Source organism: Elephas maximus, chromosome 10 (assembly GCF_024166365.1).
Source record: "Elephas maximus indicus isolate mEleMax1 chromosome 10, mEleMax1 primary haplotype, whole genome shotgun sequence".
NCBI classification, from domain to species: Eukaryota; Metazoa; Chordata; class Mammalia; order Proboscidea; family Elephantidae; genus Elephas; species Elephas maximus.
The window spans coordinates 3,677,936-3,703,106 of record NC_064828.1 but is presented as its reverse complement, the minus strand read 5'-3'; positions in this window follow the sequence as shown (position 1 = coordinate 3,703,106).

Genomic DNA, 25,171 nt, shown 5'->3' with positions numbered 1-25,171 from the left:
CAAATGGAAACAAAACGAGCTGAATCACGTCAAATTGTTTCGAATCGCGTCGACTGGAACCCATGAGAAAAGAGTAAGGCAGGGTAGGGTAGAACAGAATAGAGTAGAATGGAGTGAAAATGGAGTCGCATAGAGACAAATAGAGTAGAAAAGAGTCGAATCGAGCCGAATAGGGCCGGATAAGGCCGAACCGAGTCGAATCGAGCCGAAACGAGCTGAATCGAAGCGATTGGAGCCAAATCGAGCTGAATCGAGCTGATGGTGCCCAATCGAGCCGAATCGAGCCGAAACGAGCTGAATCGAAGCGATTGGAGCCAAATCGAGCTGAATCGAGCTGATGGTGCCCAATCGAGCCGAATCGAGCCGATTCAACCGTAATCGCGTCCCAAAGCATCGAAATACTTTGAATCGAATCAAACCGAACAGATTAGAAAAAGTTAGGGTAGGGTAGTTTATGAGAGGGTAGACTAGGGTAGACGAAACTAGGCTACAGTATAGTAGACAAGAGAAGGCTAGAGTAGTAGCCTAGACTAGTCAGCTGGGCTAGTCAGCAAGACTAGTGGCATATATCAGTAGCCTAGACAGCTAGCCTTGAACAGTACCTTTGCCTTGATGAGTACCCTAAATTAGTAATCTGAACTAGTAAACTAGCCTGACTACTAACCTTAACTAGTAGCCTTGCCTTAACTAGCACCCTTAGCTAGTCGCCTTGCCTGAACGAGTAGTCTTAACTAGTACCTTTGCTGTACTAGTATGCTTAAGTAGCAAGCTTTCCTTAACTAGTACCCTGGCCTTAACTACTACTCTTGCCTTAACTAGTACTATTAACTTGTTCCCCTGCCTCAACTGGTGGCCTTAACGAGGACTCTTCCCTTAACATGTACCCTTAACTAGTACCCCTGCCTTACCTAGTAGTCTTAACTAGTATCCTTGCCTGAACTAGTACTCTTAACTAGTCATGTGGCTTTAACTACTAGCCTGAACTAGTACCCTTGCCCAAACAAGTACCCATAATTAGTACTCTTATGGGGTACCCCTATGTAGCAGGGTATGGTACGGTGGCGTAGCACAGGGTAGGGTAGCATACGGTGGAACAGAGAAAATAGAATAAAATAGAATAGAACAGCATAGGTCAGGATAGGTTAGTTTAGTGTAGGGTATGGTAGAGTAGCATAGGATGGAAAGGAGAACATAGCAAATGAGAATAGAATAAAACAGAATAGAAAAGAACAGACTAGATTAGGATACAGCAGGGTGGGATAGGGTTCTGTAGAATAGAATAGTGTGGAATGGTGTGGAATGGAGCCAAATGGAATCGAAGAGAGATGAATAGAGTAGAGAAGAGTTGACTAGAGCCCAATAGCACCGAATAGAGCCGAATGGAGCCAAATTGAGTCCAGTCGACCAGATTCGAGCTGAATGGAGCAGAATGGAGCTGGAACGAGCCAAATAGAGACAAACAAAATGAGCCGAGCTAAATCCAGCCAAATCGCATCCTATTGGAGCGAATCTCATCGCATTCCATCAAATCCTACCAAAACCCTTCGAATCTCATGGAATCTCACCAAATCCCGTCCAGTTGTGTCAAATGGGGTTGAATTGAATGGAATCGAATTCAGTTGAACAGATTAGAGTAGTGTAAGTTAGGCTGGGATTCGGTAGGGTGGGACACAAAAAACTAGGCTGGAGTAGAAGAGAAGAGAATGCAAAGAGTAGAATGGAGTAGAGTTGAGTAGAGTAAAAGAGTCAGAGTCGAAGAGTGCAGAATATAGATGAACAGATCCAATTCGAGCTGAATCGAGTCGAATGGAGAGGAAAAGAGACAAAAAGCGATGAATCGAATCAATCACAATAGATTAGAGTAGCGCAGAGTAGAACAGAGTAGAAAAGTGTAGAATGGAGTCGAACAGAGTAGAATGGTGTGAAATGGTGTTGAATGGAGCCGAATAGAGACGAATGAATGAGAAAAGTGTTGAATAGAGCCGAACAGGGCCAAATAAGGTTGGAACGAGCCTAATTATGCTGAATCGAGCAGAATCGAGCCGAATTGACCCAATTCAAGGCAAACAGAGCTAAATCAAGCCGATTCAAGCCTAATGACATGGAATTGCATTCAAATGCATAGAATCGAATCGAATCGATTAGAGTAGAGCAGAGTAGGGTAGGAGGGGTTAGAGTAGAACACAACAGAAACAATAGAATACAATTAAGTAGAGACGAGTAGAATAGAATAGAGTCTAATAGAGTTGAACAGAGCCGAACAGAGCTGAATGCAGCTGAATCGACCAAATTCTAGGTGAATCGAGACGAATCATGTAGAATCGGATTGAAATGTGTCGAATCAAATCAAAGAGATTAGTGTAGGGCAGGTAAGGTTAGGGTAGGGTAGGGAAGAATAGAATAGAGTAGACTAGAGCAGAACAGAAAGAATAGAGTAGAGTAGACTAGAGTCAAATAGAATCGAATAGTGCCGAAAAGACAAAATAGAGTGGAATAGAGCCGATCAGAACCGAATCGACTTGATGGCGCAGAAAGGAGCTGAATCGAGCCGATATGAACCAAGTGAGGTTGAATCCCGCTCAAGAGTATTGAACAGAATAGAAGAGATTAGAGTAGGGTAAGTTAGGGTAGGGTAGGCTAGAATAGAAGGCAGTAGCGCACAACAGGATAGAATAGAACAGAACTGAAAGAATAGAATTGGGTCAAGTACTCTAGAGAAGAATAGAGTTGAATATTGCCAAATAGAGCCAAATAGAGCCATATAGAGCCAAAAAGAGCCGAAGCGATAGAAATCAAGAGGAATCGCGCCCAATCCTGCGGAATCGTGTCTTATCACGTCGGATCCCATCGAATTGCATTGAATCCCATCGATTCAAGTCAAATCACATCCAATCGATTAGAATAGACTAGAGTAGATTAGAGTACAATACAATAGAATAGAGAAGGATGGAGTAGAATGGTGTAGAATGGAGTCACTGGAGTCTAGTGGAGTCGAAAAGAGATAATAGAGTTGAGTAGAGTCTAATAGAGCCGAATAAAGCTGACTAGAGCCGAATGGAGCTGATTACAGCTGAATCGAAACGATCTGAGCTGAAGGGGGATGAATGGAGTGCAATGGAGCCGAGTTGAGCCAAATCACGTTGAAATGCATGGAATCGAATCCAGTAGAATCGATTAGAATAGGGTAGGATAGAATAGAGTAAAACAGAATCGAACACAGTAGAAGGGAATAGAAAGAATACAAGAGAAGAGAGTAGAAAAGGGTAGAGCAGAGCAGAATAGTGTAGAGTAGAACAGAGTCGAATCGAGCCAAACGGAGACGAAACAAGACAAACCACGTAGAATCCCATCGAATCAATTCCATGAAATTAGAGTAGGGAGGAGTAGAATCCTGTGCAATGGAACCGAATGGAGTCAAATAGAGTAGAAAAGAGCTGAAGAGAGCAGAAGAGTGCTGAATAGGGCCGAGGAGGACCGAATCGAGCTGAATTGAGCCAAAAGAAGCCGAATCCAGTGAATCGAGCCTAATGGAGCCAAATCGAGCCTCATCAAGCCGGATCGACACTATTCGTGCCAAATGGAGCCGAATGAACACGAATGGAACTGATTCGCCCCGAATCACGTCAAAATTCATCGAATCGAATTGAATAGATTAGAGTAGGGGAGGTTGAGTATGGTAGGGTAGGGCAGGGTAGACTAGAGTAGAGTAGAATAGAATAGAAGAAAACAGAATAGACTAGAACAGAACAGAATAGAGCAATACAGAACAAATACAGAAGAGTAGGCTAGAGTAGAGTAGAGGGGAATAGAGTAGAGTAGAAGAGATCGAACAGAGCCAAATCGAGGCAAATCGCGTCGAAATGGGTTGAATCGAATCCAATCCAATGGATTAGAATAGATTAGAGTTGGGTGGCATAGGGTAGGGTAGAATAGAGTAGAATAGAACAGAAACAATACAATAGAGAAGAGTAGACTAGAGTCCAATAGAGTAGACTAGAGTCGAATAGAGTAGAGTCGAAGAGAGCCGAATGGAGACGAATTGCGAGGAATCGCGTCGAATCCATTAGAGCAAATTAGAGTGGTGTAGGTTAGGGTAGAGCAGAATAGTGTAGAATGGTGTCAAATGCTTTGAATAGAGACAAATAGAATAGAAAAGAGTCGAATAGAGCAGTTTAGGGCTGAAAAAGGCTGAATCGAGCATAATGGAAGCAATTCAAGCCAAAAGGAGCCGAATGGAGCGTCATTGAGCCGAATGGAGCCGAATAGAGCCAAATCAACTCGAATCATTGCGATTCAAGCTTAATCGCGTCGAATTGTGTTCAGCGCGTCAGATCCAATCGAAACGTCTAGATTAGAGAAGGGGAGGGGAGGGTAGAATAGAATAAAGTAGAGTAGAAAGAAGAGATTAGAACAGAATAGAATAGAGGGGAAAAGAGTAGGGTCGAATGGACTCGAATAGAGTCCAATAGAGCCGAATAGGCCGAATAGAGACGAATAGAGAAAAGAGAGCTGAATAGAGCCGAAAAGAGCCGTATAGTGCCGAAGCGCACCTAATCGAGCTGAATCAAGCAGAGTCACACTGACTGTCGCTGAATAGCGTCCAATCACATCGTTTTGTGTCAAACCGTGTCGAAACGCTTCATATCGTGTCGAATTGCGTCGAGTGTCGTCGAATCACAGCGAATCGCGTTGTATTACGTCGAATAACTTCGAATTGCGTCCAGTCTCATAGAATTCTGTTGAATCTCGTCAAATCGCATGGAATCTCATCAAATCTCCTTGAATCCCGTCGAATACCTTCGGACCTTGTCGAATCCCGTCGAATCCAGTCAAATCGCGTCGAACTGAATCAAATTCGATCCAATAGATTAAAGTAGGGTAGGTCTGGGTGGGGAGCAGTAGGGTTGGGTAGGGTAGAGTAGAATAGAGTACGACAGAATAGGATAGAACAGAACAGAACACAGTCGAAAGAATACAACAGAATAGAGTAGAGTAGAAAAGAGTCAAATAGTGCAGAAGCTAGCCGAGTGGAGACCAAACGAGATGAATCGCGTTGAATCGCTTGGAATCGGGTCAAATCGAATCGAATCGATTAGAAGAGATTAGGGTAGGGAAGGGTAGACTAGAGGAGAAGAGTGTAGAATGGTGTGGAATGGAATAGAATGGAGCCGAATAGAGACGGATAGAGGCGAATAGAGTAGAAAAGAGTCGAATAGAGGAGAATAGGGCCAAATAGGGCCAAAGAAGGCCTAATCGAGCAGAATTCAGCAGAATCGACACAATTCGAGCCAAATCGAGCCGAATGGAGTGAATTGGAGCCAAATCGAGCTGATTCGAAGTGAATCGAGCGGATTCAAGCCCAATCGCGTCGAATCGCGGGGAAATGCGTGGAATCAAATCGAATGAAATAGATTAGAGAAGGGGAGGGGAGGGTCTGGGATGGTAGAATAGACTAGAATAGAAGAGTACAGAATAGAAAGAACAGAATATAGTACAGTAGGGTAGAGCAGAGAAAAGTAGAGAAGAGTAGAATTGAGTCAAATAGAGTCGAATGGAATCAAATAGTGCAGGACATGGCTGAATAGAGCCAATTCTAGGCGAATCGAGCCAAATGGAAACAAAACGAGCTGAATCACGTCAAATTGTTTCGAATCGCGTCGACTGGAACCCATGAGAAAAGAGTAAGGCAGGGTAGGGTAGAACAGAATAGAGTAGAATGGAATGAAAATGGAGTCGCATAGAGACAAATAGAGTAGAAAAGAGTCGAATCGAGCCGAATAGGGCCGGATAAGGCCGAACCGAGTCGAATCGAGCCGAAACGAGCTGAATCGAAGCGATTGGAGCCAAATCGAGCTGAATCGAGCTGATGGTGCCCAATCGAGCCGAATCGAGCCGAAACGAGCTGAATCGAAGCGATTGGAGCCAAATCGAGCTGAATCGAGCTGATGGTGCCCAATCGAGCCGAATCGAGCCGATTCAACCGTAATCGCGTCCCAAAGCATCGAAATACTTTGAATCGAATCAAACCGAACAGATTAGAAAAAGTTAGGGTAGGGTAGTTTATGAGAGGGTAGACTAGGGTAGACGAAACTAGGCTACAGTACAGTAGACAAGAGAAGGCTAGAGTAGTAGCCTAGACTAGTCAGCTGGACTAGTCAGCAAGACTAGTGGCATATATCAGTAGCCTAGACAGCTAGCCTTGAACAGTACCTTTGCCTTGATGAGTACCCTAAATTAGTAATCTGAACTAGTAAACTAGCCTGACTACTAACCTTAACTAGTAGCCTTGCCTTAACTAGCACCCTTAGCTAGTCGCCTTGCCTGAACGAGTAGTCTTAACTAGTACCTTTGCTGTACTAGTATGCTTAAGTAGCAAGCTTTCCTTAACTAGTACCCTGGCCTTAACTACTACTCTTGCCTTAACTAGTACTATTAACTTGTTCCCCTGCCTCAACTGGTGGCCTTAACGAGGACTCTTCCCTTAACATGTACCCTTAACTAGTACCCCTGCCTTACCTAGTAGTCTTAACTAGTATCCTTGCCTGAACTAGTACTCTTAACTAGTCATGTGGCTTTAACTACTAGCCTGAACTAGTACCCTTGCCCAAACAAGTACCCATAATTAGTACTCTTATGGGGTACCCCTATGTAGCAGGGTATGGTACGGTGGCGTAGCACAGGGTAGGGTAGCATACGGTGGAACAGAGAAAATAGAATAAAATAGAATAGAACAGCATAGGTCAGGATAGGTTAGTTTAGTGTAGGGTATGGTAGAGTAGCATAGGATGGAAAGGAGAACATAGCAAATGAGAATAGAATAAAACAGAATAGAAAAGAACAGACTAGATTAGGATACAGCAGGGTGGGATAGGGTTCTGTAGAATAGAATAGTGTGGAATGGTGTGGAATGGAGCCAAATGGAATCGTTGAGAGATGAATAGAGTAGAGAAGAGTTGACTAGAGCCCAATAGCACCGAATAGAGCCGAATGGAGCCAAATTGAGTCCAGTCGACCAGATTCGAGCTGAATGGAGCAGAATGGAGCTGGAACGAGCCAAATAGAGACAAACAAAATGAGCCGAGCTAAATCCAGCCAAATCGCATCCTATTGGAGTGAATCTCATCGCATTCCATCAAATCCTACCAAAACCCTTCGAATCTCATGGAATCTCACCAAATCCCGTCCAGTTGTGTCAAATGGGGTTGAATTGAATGGAATCGAATTCAGTTGAACAGATTAGAGTAGTGTAAGTTAGGCTGGGATTCGGTAGGGTGGGACACAAAAAACTAGGCTGGAGTAGAAGAGAAGAGAATGCAAAGAGTAGAATGGAGTAGAGTTGAGTAGAGTAAAAGAGTCAGAGTCGAAGAGTGCAGAATATAGATGAACAGATCCAATTCGAGCTGAATCGAGTCGAATGGAGAGGAAAAGAGACAAAAAGCGATGAATCGAATCAATTACAATAGATTAGAGTAGCGCAGAGTAGAACAGAGTAGAAAAGTGTAGAATGGAGTCGAACAGAGTAGAATGGTGTGAAATGGTGTTGAATGGAGCCGAATAGAGACGAATGAATGAGAAAAGTGTTGAATAGAGCCGAACAGGGCCGAATAAGGTTGGAACGAGCCTAATTATGCTGAATCGAGCAGAATCGAGCCGAATTGACCCAATTCAAGGCAAACAGAGCTAAATCAAGCCGATTCAAGCCTAATGACATGGAATTGCATTCAAATGCATAGAATCGAATCGAATCGATTAGAGTAGAGCAGAGTAGGGTAGGAGGGGTTAGAGTAGAACACAACAGAAACAATAGAATACAATTAAGTAGAGACGAGTAGAATAGAATAGAGTCTAATAGAGTTGAACAGAGCCGAACAGAGCTGAATGCAGCTGAATCGACCAAATTCTAGGTGAATCGAGACGAATCATGTAGAATCGGATTGAAATGTGTCGAATCAAATCAAAGAGATTAGTGTAGGGCAGGTAAGGTTAGGGTAGGGTAGGGAAGAATAGAATAGAGTAGACTAGAGCAGAACAGAAAGAATAGAGTAGAGTAGACTAGAGTCAAATAGAATCGAATAGTGCCGAAAAGACAAAATAGAGTGGAATAGAGCCGATCAGAACCGAATCGACTTGATGGCGCAGAAAGGAGCTGAATCGAGCCGATATGAACCAAGTGAGGTTGAATCCCGCTCAAGAGTATTGAACAGAATAGAAGAGATTAGAGTAGGGTAAGTTAGGGTAGGGTAGGCTAGAATAGAAGGCAGTAGCGCACAACAGGATAGAATAGAACAGAACTGAAAGAATAGAATTGGGTCAAGTACTCTAGAGAAGAATAGAGTTGAATATTGCCAAATAGAGCCAAATAGAGCCATATAGAGCCAAAAAGAGCCGAAGCGATAGAAATCAAGAGGAATCGCGCCCAATCCTGCGGAATCGTGTCTTATCACGTCGGATCCCATCGAATTGCATTGAATCCCATCGATTCAAGTCAAATCACATCCAATCGATTAGAATAGACTAGAGTAGATTAGAGTACAATACAATAGAATAGAGAAGGATGGAGTAGAATGGTGTAGAATGGAGTCACTGGAGTCTAGTGGAGTCGAAAAGAGATAATAGAGTTGAGTAGAGTCTAATAGAGCCGAATAAAGCTGACTAGAGCCGAATGGAGCTGATTACAGCTGAATCGAAACGATCTGAGCTGAAGGGGGATGAATGGAGTGCAATGGAGCCGAGTTGAGCCAAATCACGTTGAAATGCATGGAATCGAATCCAGTAGAATCGATTAGAATAGGGTAGGATAGAATAGAGTAAAACAGAATCGAACACAGTAGAAGGGAATAGAAAGAATACAAGAGAAGAGAGTAGAAAAGGGTAGAGCAGAGCACAATAGTGTAGAGTAGAACAGAGTCGAATCGAGCCAAACGGAGACGAAACAAGACAAACCACGTAGAATCCCATCGAATCAATTCCATGAAATTAGAGTAGGGAGGAGTAGAATCCTGTGCAATGGAACCGAATGGAGTCAAATAGAGTAGAAAAGAGCTGAAGAGAGCAGAAGAGTGCTGAATAGGGCCGAGGAGGACCGAATCGAGCTGAATTGAGCCAAAAGAAGCCGAATCCAGTGAATCGAGCCTAATGGAGCCAAATCGAGCCTCATCAAGCCGGATCGACACTATTCGTGCCAAATGGAGCCGAATGAACACGAATGGAACTGATTCGCCCCGAATCACGTCAAAATTCATCGAATCGAATTGAATAGATTAGAGTAGGGGAGGTTGAGTATGGTAGGGTAGGGCAGGGTAGACTAGAGTAGAGTAGAATAGAATAGAAGAAAACAGAATAGACTAGAACAGAACAGAATAGAGCAATACAGAACAAATACAGAAGAGTAGGCTAGAGTAGAGTAGAGGGGAATAGAGTAGAGTAGAAGAGATCGAACAGAGCCAAATCGAGGCAAATCGCGTCGAAATGGGTTGAATCGAATCCAATCCAATGGATTAGAATAGATTAGAGTTGGGTGGCATAGGGTAGGGTAGAATAGAGTAGAATAGAACAGAAACAATACAATAGAGAAGAGTAGACTAGAGTCCAATAGAGTAGACTAGAGTCGAATAGAGTAGAGTCGAAGAGAGCCGAATGGAGACGAATTGCGAGGAATCGCGTCGAATCCATTAGAGCAAATTAGAGTGGTGTAGGTTAGGGTAGAGCAGAATAGTGTAGAATGGTGTCAAATGCTTTGAATAGAGACAAATAGAATAGAAAAGAGTCGAATAGAGCAGTTTAGGGCTGAAAAAGGCTGAATCGAGCATAATGGAAGCAATTCAAGCCAAAAGGAGCCGAATGGAGCGTCATTGAGCCGAATGGAGCCGAATAGAGCCAAATCAACTCGAATCATTGCGATTCAAGCTTAATCGCGTCGAATTGTGTTCAGCGCGTCAGATCCAATCGAAACGTCTAGATTAGAGAAGGGGAGGGGAGGGTAGAATAGAATAAAGTAGAGTAGAAAGAAGAGATTAGAACAGAATAGAATAGAGGGGAAAAGAGTAGGGTCGAATGGACTCGAATAGAGTCCAATAGAGCCGAATAGGCCGAATAGAGACGAATAGAGAAAAGAGAGCTGAATAGAGCCGAAAAGAGCCGTATAGTGCCGAAGCGCACCTAATCGAGCTGAATCAAGCAGAGTCACACTGACTGTCGCTGAATAGCGTCCAATCACATCGTTTTGTGTCAAACCGTGTCGAAACGCTTCATATCGTGTCGAATTGCGTCGAGTGTCGTCGAATCACAGCGAATCGCGTTGTATTACGTCGAATAACTTCGAATTGCGTCCAGTCTCATAGAATTCTGTTGAATCTCGTCAAATCGCATGGAATCTCATCAAATCTCCTTGAATCCCGTCGAATACCTTCGGACCTTGTCGAATCCCGTCGAATCCAGTCAAATCGCGTCGAACTGAATCAAATTCGATCCAATAGATTAAAGTAGGGTAGGTCTGGGTGGGGAGCAGTAGGGTTGGGTAGGGTAGAGTAGAATAGAGTACGACAGAATAGGATAGAACAGAACAGAACACAGTCGAAAGAATACAACAGAATAGAGTAGAGTAGAAAAGAGTCAAATAGTGCAGAAGCTAGCCGAGTGGAGACCAAACGAGATGAATCGCGTTGAATCGCTTGGAATCGGGTCAAATCGAATCGAATCGATTAGAAGAGATTAGGGTAGGGAAGGGTAGACTAGAGGAGAAGAGTGTAGAATGGTGTGGAATGGAATAGAATGGAGCCGAATAGAGACGGATAGAGGCGAATAGAGTAGAAAAGAGTCGAATAGAGGAGAATAGGGCCAAATAGGGCCAAAGAAGGCCTAATCGAGCAGAATTCAGCAGAATCGACACAATTCGAGCCAAATCGAGCCGAATGGAGTGAATTGGAGCCAAATCGAGCTGATTCGAAGTGAATCGAGCGGATTCAAGCCCAATCGCGTCGAATCGCGGGGAAATGCGTGGAATCAAATCGAATGAAATAGATTAGAGAAGGGGAGGGGAGGGTCTGGGATGGTAGAATAGACTAGAATAGAAGAGTACAGAATAGAAAGAACAGAATATAGTACAGTAGGGTAGAGCAGAGAAAAGTAGAGAAGAGTAGAATTGAGTCAAATAGAGTCGAATGGAATCAAATAGTGCAGGACATGGCTGAATAGAGCCAATTCTAGGCGAATCGAGCCAAATGGAAACAAAACGAGCTGAATCACGTCAAATTGTTTCGAATCGCGTCGACTGGAACCCATGAGAAAAGAGTAAGGCAGGGTAGGGTAGAACAGAATAGAGTAGAATGGAATGAAAATGGAGTCGCATAGAGACAAATAGAGTAGAAAAGAGTCGAATCGAGCCGAATAGGGCCGGATAAGGCCGAACCGAGTCGAATCGAGCCGAAACGAGCTGAATCGAAGCGATTGGAGCCAAATCGAGCTGAATCGAGCTGATGGTGCCCAATCGAGCCGAATCGAGCCGAAACGAGCTGAATCGAAGCGATTGGAGCCAAATCGAGCTGAATCGAGCTGATGGTGCCCAATCGAGCCGAATCGAGCCGATTCAACCGTAATCGCGTCCCAAAGCATCGAAATACTTTGAATCGAATCAAACCGAACAGATTAGAAAAAGTTAGGGTAGGGTAGTTTATGAGAGGGTAGACTAGGGTAGACGAAACTAGGCTACAGTACAGTAGACAAGAGAAGGCTAGAGTAGTAGCCTAGACTAGTCAGCTGGACTAGTCAGCAAGACTAGTGGCATATATCAGTAGCCTAGACAGCTAGCCTTGAACAGTACCTTTGCCTTGATGAGTACCCTAAATTAGTAATCTGAACTAGTAAACTAGCCTGACTACTAACCTTAACTAGTAGCCTTGCCTTAACTAGCACCCTTAGCTAGTCGCCTTGCCTGAACGAGTAGTCTTAACTAGTACCTTTGCTGTACTAGTATGCTTAAGTAGCAAGCTTTCCTTAACTAGTACCCTGGCCTTAACTACTACTCTTGCCTTAACTAGTACTATTAACTTGTTCCCCTGCCTCAACTGGTGGCCTTAACGAGGACTCTTCCCTTAACATGTACCCTTAACTAGTACCCCTGCCTTACCTAGTAGTCTTAACTAGTATCCTTGCCTGAACTAGTACTCTTAACTAGTCATGTGGCTTTAACTACTAGCCTGAACTAGTACCCTTGCCCAAACAAGTACCCATAATTAGTACTCTTATGGGGTACCCCTATGTAGCAGGGTATGGTACGGTGGCGTAGCACAGGGTAGGGTAGCATACGGTGGAACAGAGAAAATAGAATAAAATAGAATAGAACAGCATAGGTCAGGATAGGTTAGTTTAGTGTAGGGTATGGTAGAGTAGCATAGGATGGAAAGGAGAACATAGCAAATGAGAATAGAATAAAACAGAATAGAAAAGAACAGACTAGATTAGGATACAGCAGGGTGGGATAGGGTTCTGTAGAATAGAATAGTGTGGAATGGTGTGGAATGGAGCCAAATGGAATCGTTGAGAGATGAATAGAGTAGAGAAGAGTTGACTAGAGCCCAATAGCACCGAATAGAGCCGAATGGAGCCAAATTGAGTCCAGTCGACCAGATTCGAGCTGAATGGAGCAGAATGGAGCTGGAACGAGCCAAATAGAGACAAACAAAATGAGCCGAGCTAAATCCAGCCAAATCGCATCCTATTGGAGTGAATCTCATCGCATTCCATCAAATCCTACCAAAACCCTTCGAATCTCATGGAATCTCACCAAATCCCGTCCAGTTGTGTCAAATGGGGTTGAATTGAATGGAATCGAATTCAGTTGAACAGATTAGAGTAGTGTAAGTTAGGCTGGGATTCGGTAGGGTGGGACACAAAAAACTAGGCTGGAGTAGAAGAGAAGAGAATGCAAAGAGTAGAATGGAGTAGAGTTGAGTAGAGTAAAAGAGTCAGAGTCGAAGAGTGCAGAATATAGATGAACAGATCCAATTCGAGCTGAATCGAGTCGAATGGAGAGGAAAAGAGACAAAAAGCGATGAATCGAATCAATTACAATAGATTAGAGTAGCGCAGAGTAGAACAGAGTAGAAAAGTGTAGAATGGAGTCGAACAGAGTAGAATGGTGTGAAATGGTGTTGAATGGAGCCGAATAGAGACGAATGAATGAGAAAAGTGTTGAATAGAGCCGAACAGGGCCGAATAAGGTTGGAACGAGCCTAATTATGCTGAATCGAGCAGAATCGAGCCGAATTGACCCAATTCAAGGCAAACAGAGCTAAATCAAGCCGATTCAAGCCTAATGACATGGAATTGCATTCAAATGCATAGAATCGAATCGAATCGATTAGAGTAGAGCAGAGTAGGGTAGGAGGGGTTAGAGTAGAACACAACAGAAACAATAGAATACAATTAAGTAGAGACGAGTAGAATAGAATAGAGTCTAATAGAGTTGAATAGAGCCGAACAGAGCTGAATGCAGCTGAATCGACCAAATTCTAGGTGAATCGAGACGAATCATGTAGAATCGGATTGAAATGTGTCGAATCAAATCAAAGAGATTAGTGTAGGGCAGGTAAGGTTAGGGTAGGGTAGGGAAGAATAGAATAGAGTAGACTAGAGCAGAACAGAAAGAATAGAGTAGAGTAGACTAGAGTCAAATAGAATCGAATAGTGCCGAAAAGACAAAATAGAGTGGAATAGAGCCGATCAGAACCGAATCGACTTGATGGCGCAGAAAGGAGCTGAATCGAGCCGATATGAACCAAGTCAGGTTGAATCCCGCTCAAGAGTATTGAACAGAATAGAAGAGATTAGAGTAGGGTAAGTTAGGGTAGGGTAGGCTAGAATAGAAGGCAGTAGCACACAACAGGATAGAATAGAACAGAACTGAAAGAATAGAATTGGGTCAAGTACTCTAGAGTAGAGAAGAATAGAGTTGAATATTGCCAAATAGAGCCAAATAGAGCCATATAGAGCCAAAAAGAGCCGAAGCGATAGAAATCAAGAGGAATCGCGCCCAATCCTGCGGAATCGTGTCTTATCACGTCGGATCCCATCGAATTGCATTGAATCCCATCGATTCAAGTCAAATCACATCCAATCGATTAGAATAGACTAGAGTAGATTAGAGTACAATACAATAGAATAGAGAAGGATGGAGTAGAATGGTGTAGAATGGAGTCACTGGAGTCTAGTGGAGTCGAAAAGAGATAATAGAGTTGAGTAGAGTCTAATAGAGCCGAATAAAGCTGACTAGAGCCGAATGGAGCTGATTACAGCTGAATCGAAACGATCTGAGCTGAAGGGGGATGAATGGAGTGCAATGGAGCCGAGTTGAGCCAAATCACGTTGAAATGCATGGAATCGAATCCAGTAGAATCGATTAGAATAGGGTAGGATAGAATAGAGTAAAACAGAATCGAACACAGTAGAAGGGAATAGAAAGAATACAAGAGAAGAGAGTAGAAAAGGGTAGAGCAGAGCACAATAGTGTAGAGTAGAACAGAGTCGAATCGAGCCAAACGGAGACGAAACAAGACAAACCACGTAGAATCCCATCGAATCAATTCCATGAAATTAGAGTAGGGAGGAGTAGAATCCTGTGCAATGGAACCGAATGGAGTCAAATAGAGTAGAAAAGAGCTGAAGAGAGCAGAAGAGTGCTGAATAGGGCCGAGGAGGACCGAATCGAGCTGAATTGAGCCAAAAGAAGCCGAATCCAGTGAATCGAGCCTAATGGAGCCAAATCGAGCCTCATCAAGCCGGATCGACACTATTCGTGCCAAATGGAGCCGAATGAACACGAATGGAACTGATTCGCCCCGAATCACGTCAAAATTCGTCGAATCGAATTGAATAGATTAGAGTAGGGGAGGTTGAGTATGGTAGGGTAGGGCAGGGTAGACTAGAGTAGAGTAGAATAGAATAGAAGAAAACAGAATAGACTAGAACAGAACAGAATAGAGCAATACAGAACAAATACAGAAGAGTAGGCTAGAGTAGAGTAGAGGGGAATAGAGTAGAAGAGATCGAACAGAGCGAAATCGAGGCAAATCGCGTCAAAATGGGCTGAATCGAATCCAATCCAATGGATTAGAATAGATTAGAGTTGGGTGGCATAGGGTAGGGTAGAATAGAGTAGAATAGAACAGAAACAATACAATAGAGAAGAGTAGACTAGAGTCCAATAGAGTAGACTAGAGTCGAATAGAGTAGAGTCGAAGAGAGCCGAATGGAGACGAATTGCGAGGAATCGCGTCGAATCCATTAGAGCAAATTAGAGTGGTGTAGGTTAGGGTAGAGCAGAATAGTGTAGAATGGTGTCAAATGCTTTGAATAGAGACAAATAGAATAGAAAAGAGTCGAATAGAGCAGTTTAGGGCTGAAAAAGGCTGAATCGAGCATAATGGAAGCAATTCAAGCCAAAAGGAGCCGAATGGAGCGTCATTGAGCCGAATGGAGCCGAATAGAGCCAAATCAACTCGAATCATTGCGATTCAAGCTTAATCGCGTCGAATTGTGTTCAGCGCGTCAGATCCAATCGAAACGTCTAGATTAGAGAAGGGGAGGGGAGGGTAGAATAGAATAAAGTAGAGTAGAAAGAAGAGATTAGAACAGAATAGAATAGAGGGGAAAAGAGTAGGGTCGAATGGACTCGAATAGAGTCCAATAGAGCCGAATAGGCCGAATAGAGACGAATAGAGAAAAGAGAGCTGAATAGAGCCGAAAAGAGCCGTATAGTGCCGAAGCGCACCTAATCGAGCTGAATCAAGCAGAATCACACTGACTGTCGCTGAATAGCGTCCAATCACATCGTTTTGTGTCAAACCGTGTCGAAACGCTTCATATCGTGTCGAATTGCGTCGAGTGTCGTCGAATCACAGCGAATCGCGTTGTATTACGTTGAATAACTTCGAATTGCGTCCAGTCTCATAGAATTCTGTTGAATCTCGTCAAATCGCATGGAATCTCATCAAATCTCCTTGAATCCCGTCGAATACCTTCGGACCTTGTCGAATCCCGTCGAATCCAGTCAAATCGCGTCGAACTGAATCAAATTCGATCCAATAGATTAAAGTAGGGTAGGTCTGGGTGGGGAGCAGTAGGGTTGGGTAGGGTAGAGTAGAATAGAGTACGACAGAATAGGATAGAACAGAACAGAACACAGTCGAAAGAATACAACAGAATAGAGTAGAGTAGAAAAGAGTCAAATAGTGCAGAAGCTAGCCGAGTGGAGACCAAACGAGATGAATCGCGTTGAATCGCTTGGAATCGGGTCAAATCGAATCGAATCGATTAGAAGAGATTAGGGTAGGGAAGGGTAGACTAGAGGAGAAGAGTGTAGAATGGTGTGGAATGGAATAGAATGGAGCCGAATAGAGACGGATAGAGGCGAATAGAGTAGAAAAGAGTCGAATAGAGGAGAATAGGGCCAAATAGGGCCAAAGAAGGCCTAATCGAGCAGAATTCAGCAGAATCGACACAATTCGAGCCAAATCGAGCCGAATGGAGTGAATTGGAGCCAAATCGAGCTGATTCGAAGTGAATCGAGCGGATTCAAGCCCAATCGCGTCGAATCGCGGGGAAATGCGTGGAATCAAATCGAATGAAATAGATTAGAGAAGGGGAGGGGAGGGTCTGGGATGGTAGAATAGACTAGAATAGAAGAGTACAGAATAGAAAGAACAGAATATAGTACAGTAGGGTAGAGCAGAGAAAAGTAGAGAAGAGTAGAATTGAGTCAAATAGAGTCGAATGGAATCAAATAGTGCAGGACATGGCTGAATAGAGCCAATTCTAGGCGAATCGAGCCAAATGGAAACAAAACGAGCTGAATCACGTCAAATTGTTTCGAATCGCGTCGACTGGAACCCATGAGAAAAGAGTAAGGCAGGGTAGGGTAGAACAGAATAGAGTAGAATGGAGTGAAAATGGAGTCGCATAGAGACAAATAGAGTAGAAAAGAGTCGAATCGAGCCGAATAGGGCCGGATAAGGCCGAACCGAGTCGAATCGAGCCGAAACGAGCTGAATCGAAGCGATTGGAGCCAAATCGAGCTGAATCGAGCTGATGGTGCCCAATCGAGCCGAATCGAGCCGAAACGAGCTGAATCGAAGCGATTGGAGCCAAATCGAGCTGAATCGAGCTGATGGTGCCCAATCGAGCCGAATCGAGCCGATTCAACCGTAATCGCGTCCCAAAGCATCGAAATACTTTGAATCGAATCAAACCGAACAGATTAGAAAAAGTTAGGGTAGGGTAGTTTATGAGAGGGTAGACTAGGGTAGACGAAACTAGGCTACAGTATAGTAGACAAGAGAAGGCTAGAGTAGTAGCCTAGACTAGTCAGCTGGACTAGTCAGCAAGACTAGTGGCATATATCAGTAGCCTAGACAGCTAGCCTTGAACAGTACCTTTGCCTTGATGAGTACCCTAAATTAGTAATCTGAACTAGTAAACTAGCCTGACTACTAACCTTAACTAGTAGCCTTGCCTTAACTAGCACCCTTAGCTAGTCGCCTTGCCTGAACGAGTAGTCTTAACTAGTACCTTTGCTGTACTAGTATGCTTAAGTAGCAAGCTTTCCTTAACTAGTACCCTGGCCTTAACTACTACTCTTGCCTTAACTAGTACTATTAACTTGTTCCCCTGCCTCAACTGGTGGCCTTAACGAGGACTCTTCCCTTAACATGTACCCTTAACTAGTACCCCTGCCTTACCTAGTAGTCTTAACTAGTATCCTTGCCTGAACTAGTACTCTTAACTAGTCATGTGGCTTTAACTACTAGCCTGAACTAGTACCCTTGCCCAAACAAGTACCCATAATTAGTACTCTTATGGAGTACCCCTATGTAGCAGGGTATGGTACGGTGGCGTAGCACAGGGTAGGGTAGCATACGGTGGAACAGAGAAAATAGAATAAAATAGAATAGAACAGCATAGGTCAGGATAGGTTAGTTTAGTGTAGGGTATGGTAGAGTAGCATAGGATGGAAAGGAGAACATAGCAAATGAGAATAGAATAAAACAGAATAGAAAAGAACAGACTAGATTAGGATACAGCAGGGTGGGATAGGGTTCTGTAGAATAGAATAGTGTGGAATGGTGTGGAATGGAGCCAAATGGAATCGTTGAGAGATGAATAGAGTAGAGAAGAGTTGACTAGAGCCCAATAGCACCGAATAGAGCCGAATGGAGCCAAATTGAGTCCAGTCGACCAGATTCGAGCTGAATGGAGCAGAATGGAGCTGGAACGAGCCAAATAGAGACAAACAAAATGAGCCGAGCTAAATCCAGCCAAATCGCATCCTATTGGAGTGAATCTCATCGCATTCCATCAAATCCTACCAAAACCCTTCGAATCTCATGGAATCTCACCAAATCCCGTCCAGTTGTGTCAAATGGGGTTGAATTGAATGGAATCGAATTCAGTTGAACAGATTAGAGTAGTGTAAGTTAGGCTGGGATTCGGTAGGGTGGGACACAAAAAACTAGGCTGGAGTAGAAGAGAAGAGAATGCAAAGAGTAGAATGGAGTAGAGTTGAGTAGAGTAAAAGAGTCAGAGTCGAAGAGTGCAGAATATAGATGAACAGATCCAATTCGAGCTGAATCGAGTCGAATGGAGAGGAAAAGAGACAAAAAGCGATGAATCGAATCAATTACAATAGATTAGAGTAGCGCAGAGTAGAACAGAGTAGAAAAGTGTAGAATGGAGTCGAACAGAGTAGAATGGTGTGAAATGGTGTTGAATGGAGCCGAATAGAGACGAATGAATGAGAAAAGTGTTGAATAGAGCCGAACAGGGCCGAATAAGGTTGGAACGAGCCTAATTATGCTGAATCGAGCAGAATCGAGCCGAATTGACCCAATTCAAGGCAAACAGAGCTAAATCAAGCCGATTCAAGCCTAATGACATGGAATTGCATTCAAATGCATAGAATCGAATCGAATCGATTAGAGTAGAGCAGAGTAGGGTAGGAGGGGTTAGAGTAGAACACAACAGAAACAATAGAATACAATTAAGTAGAGACGAGTAGAATAGAATAGAGTCTAATAGAGTTGAATAGAGCCGAACAGAGCTGAATGCAGCTGAATCGACCAAATTCTAGGTGAATCGAGACGAATCATGTAGAATCGGATTGAAATGTGTCGAATCAAATCAAAGAGATTAGTGTAGGGCAGGTAAGGTTAGGGTAGGGTAGGGAAGAATAGAATAGAGTAGACTAGAGCAGAACAGAAAGAATAGAGTAGAGTAGACTAGAGTCAAATAGAATCGAATAGTGCCGAAAAGACAAAATAGAGTGGAATAGAGCCGATCAGAACCGAATCGACTTGATGGCGCAGAAAGGAGCTGAATCGAGCCGATATGAACCAAGTCAGGTTGAATCCCGCTCAAGAGTATTGAACAGAATAGAAGAGATTAGAGTAGGGTAAGTTAGGGTAGGGTAGGCTAGAATAGAAGGCAGTAGCACACAACAGGATAGAATAGAACAGAACTGAAAGAATAGAATTGGGTCAAGTACTCTAGAGTAGAGAAGAATAGAGTTGAATATTGCCAAATAGAGCCAAATAGAGCCATATAGAGCCAAAAAGAGCCGAAGCGATAGAAATCAAGAGGAATCGCGCCCAATCCTGCGGAATCGTGTCTTATCACGTCGGATCCCATCGAATTGCATTGAATCCCATCGATTCAAGTCAAATCACATCCAATCGATTAGAATAGACTAGAGTAGATTAGAGTACAATACAATAGAATAGAGAAGGATGGAGTAGAATGGTGTAGAATGGAGTCACTGGAGTCTAGTGGAGTCGAAAAGAGATAATAGAGTTGAGTAGAGTCTAATAGAGCCGAATAAAGCTGACTAGAGCCGAATGGAGCCGATTACAGCTGAATCGAAACGATCTGAGCTGAAGGGGGATGAATGGAGTGCAATGGAGCCGAGTTGAGCCAAATCACGTTGAAATGCATGGAATCGAATCCAGTAGAATCGATTAGAATAGGGTAGGATAGAATAGAGTAAAACAGAATCGAACACAGTAGAAGGGAATAGAAAGAATACAAGAGAAGAGAGTAGAAAAGGGTAGAGCAGAGCACAATAGTGTAGAGTAGAACAGAGTCGAATCGAGCCAAACGGAGACGAAACAAGACAAACCACGTAGAATCCCATCGAATCAATTCCATGAAATTAGAGTAGGGAGGAGTAGAATCCTGTGCAATGGAACCGAATGGAGTCAAATAGAGTAGAAAAGAGCTGAAGAGAGCAGAAGAGTGCTGAATAGGGCCGAGGAGGACCGAATCGAGCTGAATTGAGCCAAAAGAAGCCGAATCCAGTGAATCGAGCCTAATGGAGCCAAATCGAGCCTCATCAAGCCGGATCGACACTATTCGTGCCAAATGGAGCCGAATGAACACGAATGGAACTGATTCGCCCGAATCACGTCAAAATTCGTCGAATCGAATTGAATAGATTAGAGTAGGGGAGGTTGAGTATGGTAGGGTAGGGCAGGGTAGACTAGAGTAGAGTAGAATAGAATAGAAGAAAACAGAATAGACTAGAACAGAACAGAATAGAGCAATACAGAACAAATACAGAAGAGTAGGCTAGAGTAGAGTAGAGGGGAATAGAGTAGAAGAGATCGAACAGAGCGAAATCGAGGCAAATCGCGTCGAAATGGGCTGAATCGAATCCAATCCAATGGATTAGAATAGATTAGAGTTGGGTGGCATAGGGTAGGGTAGAATAGAGTAGAATAGAACAGAAACAATACAATAGAGAAGAGTAGACTAGAATCCAATAGAGTAGACTAGAGTCGAATAGAGTAGAGTCGAAGAGAGCCGAATGGAGACGAATTGCGAGGAATCGCGTCGAATCCATTAGAGCAAATTAGAGTGGTGTAGGTTAGGGTAGAGCAGAATAGTGTAGAATGGTGTCAAATGCTTTGAATAGAGACAAATAGAATAGAAAAGAGTCGAATAGAGCAGTTTAGGGCTGAAAAAGGCTGAATCGAGCATAATGGAAGCAATTCAAGCCAAAAGGAGCCGAATGGAGCGTCATTGAGCCGAATGGAGCCGAATAGAGCCAAATCAACTCGAATCATTGCGATTCAAGCTTAATCGCGTCGAATTGTGTTCAGCGCGTCAGATCCAATCGAAACGTCTAGATTAGAGAAGGGGAGGGGAGGGTAGAATAGAATAAAGTAGAGTAGAAAGAAGAGATTAGAACAGAATAGAATAGAGGGGAAAAGAGTAGGGTCGAATGGACTCGAATAGAGTCCAATAGAGCCGAATAGGCCGAATAGAGACGAATAGAGAAAAGAGAGCTGAATAGAGCCGAAAAGAGCCGTATAGTGCCGAAGCGCACCTAATCGAGCTGAATCAAGCAGAATCACACTGACTGTCGCTGAATAGCGTCCAATCACATCGTTTTGTGTCAAACCGTGTCGAAACGCTTCATATCGTGTCGAATTGCGTCGAGTGTCGTCGAATCACAGCGAATCGCGTTGTATTACGTCGAATAACTTCGAATTGCGTCCAGTCTCATAGAATTCTGTTGAATCTCGTCAAATCGCATGGAATCTCATCAAATCTCCTTGAATCCCGTCGAATACCTTCGGACCTTGTCGAATCCCGTCGAATCCAGTCAAATCGCGTCGAACTGAATCAAATTCGATCCAATAGATTAAAGTAGGGTAGGTCTGGGTGGGGAGCAGTAGGGTTGGGTAGGGTAGAGTAGAATAGAGTACGACAGAATAGGATAGAACAGAACAGAACACAGTCGAAAGAATACAACAGAATAGAGTAGAGTAGAAAAGAGTCAAATAGTGCAGAAGCTAGCCGAGTGGAGACCAAACGAGATGAATCGCGTTGAATCGCTTGGAATCGGGTCAAATCGAATCGAATCGATTAGAAGAGATTAGGGTAGGGAAGGGTAGACTAGAGGAGAAGAGTGTAGAATGGTGTGGAATGGAATAGAATGGAGCCGAATAGAGACGGATAGAGGCGAATAGAGTAGAAAAGAGTCGAATAGAGGAGAATAGGGCCAAATAGGGCCAAAGAAGGCCTAATCGAGCAGAATTCAGCAGAATCGACACAATTCGAGCCAAATCGAGCCGAATGGAGTGAATTGGAGCCAAATCGAGCTGATTCGAAGTGAATCGAGCGGATTCAAGCCCAATCGCGTCGAATCGCGGGGAAATGCGTGGAATCAAATCGAATGAAATAGATTAGAGAAGGGGAGGGGAGGGTCTGGGATGGTAGAATAGACTAGAATAGAAGAGTACAGAATAGAAAGAACAGAATATAGTACAGTAGGGTAGAGCAGAGAAAAGTAGAGAAGAGTAGAATTGAGTCAAATAGAGTCGAATGGAATCAAATAGTGCAGGACATGGCTGAATAGAGCCAATTCTAGGCGAATCGAGCCAAATGGAAACAAAACGAGCTGAATCACGTCAAATTGTTTCGAATCGCGTCGACTGGAACCCATGAGAAAAGAGTAAGGCAGGGTAGGGTAGAACAGAATAGAGTAGAATGGAATGAAAATGGAGTCGCATAGAGACAAATAGAGTAGAAAAGAGTCGAATCGAGCCGAATAGGGCCGGATAAGGCCGAACCGAGTCGAATCGAGCCGAAACGAGCTGAATCGAAGCGATTGGAGCCAAATCGAGCTGAATCGAGCTGATGGTGCCCAATCGAGCCGAATCGAGCCGAAACGAGCTGAATCGAAGCGATTGGAGCCAAATCGAGCTGAATCGAGCTGATGGTGCCCAATCGAGCCGAATCGAGCCGATTCAACCGTAATCGCGTCCCAAAGCATCGAAATACTTTGAATCGAATCAAACCGAACAGATTAGAAAAAGTTAGGGTAGGGTAGTTTATGAGAGGGTAGACTAGGGTAGACGAAACTAGGCTACAGTATAGTAGACAAGAGAAGGCTAGAGTAGTAGCCTAGACTAGTCAGCTGGACTAGTCAGCAAGACTAGTGGCATATATCAGTAGCCTAGACAGCTAGCCTTGAACAGTACCTTTGCCTTGATGAGTACCCTAAATTAGTAATCTGAACTAGTAAACTAGCCTGACTACTAACCTTAACTAGTAGCCTTGCCTTAACTAGCACCCTTAGCTAGTCGCCTTGCCTGAACGAGTAGTCTTAACTAGTACCTTTGCTGTACTAGTATGCTTAAGTAGCAAGCTTTCCTTAACTAGTACCCTGGCCTTAACTACTACTCTTGCCTTAACTAGTACTATTAACTTGTTCCCCTGCCTCAACTGGTGGCCTTAACGAGGACTCTTCCCTTAACATGTACCCTTAACTAGTACCCCTGCCTTACCTAGTAGTCTTAACTAGTATCCTTGCCTGAACTAGTACTCTTAACTAGTCATGTGGCTTTAACTACTAGCCTGAACTAGTACCCTTGCCCAAACAAGTACCCATAATTAGTACTCTTATGGGGTACCCCTATGTAGCAGGGTATGGTACGGTGGCGTAGCACAGGGTAGGGTAGCATACGGTGGAACAGAGAAAATAGAATAAAATAGAATAGAACAGCATAGGTCAGGATAGGTTAGTTTAGTGTAGGGTATGGTAGAGTAGCATAGGATGGAAAGGAGAACATAGCAAATGAGAATAGAATAAAACAGAATAGAAAAGAACAGACTAGATTAGGATACAGCAGGGTGGGATAGGGTTCTGTAGAATAGAATAGTGTGGAATGGTGTGGAATGGAGCCAAATGGAATCGTTGAGAGATGAATAGAGTAGAGAAGAGTTGACTAGAGCCCAATAGCACCGAATAGAGCCGAATGGAGCCAAATTGAGTCCAGTCGACCAGATTCGAGCTGAATGGAGCAGAATGGAGCTGGAACGAGCCAAATAGAGACAAACAAAATGAGCCGAGCTAAATCCAGCCAAATCGCATCCTATTGGAGTGAATCTCATCGCATTCCATCAAATCCTACCAAAACCCTTCGAATCTCATGGAATCTCACCAAATCCCGTCCAGTTGTGTCAAATGGGGTTGAATTGAATGGAATCGAATTCAGTTGAACAGATTAGAGTAGTGTAAGTTAGGCTGGGATTCGGTAGGGTGGGACACAAAAAACTAGGCTGGAGTAGAAGAGAAGAGAATGCAAAGAGTAGAATGGAGTAGAGTTGAGTAGAGTAAAAGAGTCAGAGTCGAAGAGTGCAGAATATAGATGAACAGATCCAATTCGAGCTGAATCGAGTCGAATGGAGAGGAAAAGAGACAAAAAGCGATGAATCGAATCAATCACAATAGATTAGAGTAGCGCAGAGTAGAACAGAGTAGAAAAGTGTAGAATGGAGTCGAACAGAGTAGAATGGTGTGAAATGGTGTTGAATGGAGCCGAATAGAGACGAATGAATGAGAAAAGTGTTGAATAGAGCCGAACAGGGCCGAATAAGGTTGGAACGAGCCTAATTATGCTGAATCGAGCAGAATCGAGCCGAATTGACCCAATTCAAGGCAAACAGAGCTAAATCAAGCCGATTCAAGCCTAATGACATGGAATTGCATTCAAATGCATAGAATCGAATCGAATCGATTAGAGTAGAGCAGAGTAGGGTAGGAGGGGTTAGAGTAGAACACAACAGAAACAATAGAATACAATTAAGTAGAGACGAGTAGAATAGAATAGAGTCTAATAGAGTTGAATAGAGCCGAACAGAGCTGAATGCAGCTGAATCGACCAAATTCTAGGTGAATCGAGACGAATCATGTAGAATCGGATTGAAATGTGTCGAATCAAATCAAAGAGATTAGTGTAGGGCAGGTAAGGTTAGGGTAGGGTAGGGAAGAATAGAATAGAGTAGACTAGAGCAGAACAGAAAGAATAGAGTAGAGTAGACTAGAGTCAAATAGAATCGAATAGTGCCGAAAAGACAAAATAGAGTGGAATAGAGCCGATCAGAACCGAATCGACTTGATGGCGCAGAAAGGAGCTGAATCGAGCCGATATGAACCAAGTGAGGTTGAATCCCGCTCAAGAGTATTGAACAGAATAGAAGAGATTAGAGTAGGGTAAGTTAGGGTAGGGTAGGCTAGAATAGAAGGCAGTAGCACACAACAGGATAGAATAGAACAGAACTGAAAGAATAGAATTGGGTCAAGTACTCTAGAGTAGAGAAGAATAGAGTTGAATAT